Below are 2,333 nucleotides of genomic sequence, written 5' to 3'. Positions count from 1 at the left end.
GCCAGTACAGCTCTGTACCAAAGCATCCTCACTCAACAAGTGAGTGTCTGTGTAGGCATTTCTGCAGCACTGATCCTGTGAGCGGGCTGCCCAGTGCTGGTGTGACTGCTTGCTGCGTGTTTCCAACTGGAATGGCAGTTCAAGGATGTGTGATGCAGGAGGAGTCCACCTGTCAGCGAGATGACTTGGGGACTCTCCCTTGTGCTCACGGGTGGATGCAGGCTCCCACCCTTCTGCTTTCGGTGGTGCCTGTGATGTGCCTGGCAGCCCCTTTGGTTTTCAAGTGTAGACCAGTGATTTGGATTGACGCAGAACCTGAGGTTTGTGTGGCTGTTCTTGCAGTGCTACCATGTGCGTTCAGTTTTTAGGTGTCTGTGCACAGGGAGCAGCTTTTCTCATTGTTACCTCTGATGAAATTAAAGCTGGTGAGGAAACCTCTGAGCATGACTCACTATCTGTCTCTGGGTCTTGAAGTCACTTCTTAGAAAACGAAATGGGGAGATACTGTTACATCCCTCTGATAATTGTCTGCAAGGAGGTGATGTGAGTAATGATCTAATTTTATCATCTTGTGGTTTGAAGAAGCACCAGGACTGGTTGCAGATCTGTAATTAGTGCATGGCTGGCAAAGGGTACCTGATGCAGTCATTACCAGTTCTGAGGCAATATGGAAAACAGAGAATTTGAGGGGGAAACTCAGCTCAGGGTGTTTGTTGATTCATCAGGCAAATGCTGCCGGGCTCTCGGGGCTGATTACCAATCCGGGTACCTGTGATCTCACTGGGCTGCAGTGAAGCCAAAGGTGGTCACAGCTCTTCTGAGCCCCCTCCCTGTCCGTTAGCCATGTGTGAAGTGCTGCTCTGAGTGGTTCCCTGTGCCTGTGAGTGCAGGGATGGCCGGGTCTGACCGGGACTCCATGTACTGTCTGAGGTCAGTGGTGCATTCATGCACCTGTGTGGGCTGGAATTTGCCACAGGATCTTTAAAGCATTGAAGAAATGACACGGAGGGCAGGATTCCTGGCAGTTTATCCCTTAGGAGTGCTTTCATGTGATTGTTCCTGCTGCTTTGCAAATCCAAGGGGTGTGGGGATGAGGATTCCGATGGACTTGGTAGTCCTTGCCCCATTGAAGATCCTGTCTAACAGCAACAATTTTCTTGACTTAGCTACAGCAGTGTACAAAACATGTACAGGAGGTTTGCTTTGGTGCCTTTGCTGGTGAGCAGAGACATGAGTCAGCTATAAATAAAAGATTTGTAGGAATAATCACCCTGGGGCAAATGTCTTGCCTTCAGTCCAATGCCCAGGGATGCTGAGCTGGGACAAGTGGAGACGGAGTGAGGAGCAAGGACACTTGAACCTGTAAAACCAAAGTACAGAGCTGCCTGAAGAGTGGCCTTACTGGCATGTTCCTTTTTCTTCAGGTCGATCCCAGGTCAAACAACTCTTCTTCTGGGCCAGTCTGATGAGAGTATTTCTTTCTATTCCCATTTTAGTGTGTTTTGGTTTTTCTTATGTCATTCTGCAATTTGCTGCTTTTGAGGAGCCACTGACTGATGTGGTGCTAAAAACAAGGGCACCACCTTGAATGGCAAGAGTGCCAGGAAAAGGATCTCCTTTTGTTCCAGAGCTGGGCAGAAAGCAGCTCCACAGACAAAGGACCCTCTAAGTCTAGGAGAATAAAGTGCAAAACAAGTTATTGTTGTTTCAGGATCACAGACCCAGTTCTAGACCTTGTTTAAGCATCTTCTGAGTCCTGTGCTTATCCAGAAAGCCTTTCCTGTTAATCCTGGGTCCCATCAGGCAGTTTTCACAGGTTCCCCTAGCATCTTTGCTTAATGCTTCCTTAATATTTTCATGCTGGAAGGTGCCACATGAAGGACAAAAAAAGCATGCACAGAGAAAATGACCTCTCAAACGTGCACCTTCTGCGTTCCTCAGCTGGGCCTCAGGGTCTAGGTGCAAATGAGAAGCACCATGGTCTCACCACCCCCTCCAAGTAACATTAAGTATCAATAATGGAAGTGCTTACAGATACCTTGTACAATTCAACCCTTATCTTTTATTTATAGCTGACAAAGCTCAGAGAAGGAAAAAATATCATCATACTTTAAATAATAGAAGGTGGAGGTATTAAAACTACCCAGGCAGTTACGGTAGTTGCAGAAATGTCTCCCAGCAGACCTGAGTGTGCATACACTGACTGCATTTTTAATTTTTAAAACATATTTCTTTCAAAATTATTCAGCAATACAAGAAAGCCACTTTTATGGGGTGATAAATTACTGTAATAAAGTGTCTTTTGTCCAAGCATAAGGAAAGAAAGCCATTGC

The sequence above is a fragment of the Gallinula chloropus genome, assembly GCF_964237585.1.
Source record: "Gallinula chloropus genome assembly, chromosome: 18".
Taxonomy (NCBI): Eukaryota; Metazoa; Chordata; class Aves; order Gruiformes; family Rallidae; genus Gallinula; species Gallinula chloropus.
The sequence above is the reverse complement of the archived record's forward strand: the minus strand, read 5'-3'. Positions refer to the sequence as shown.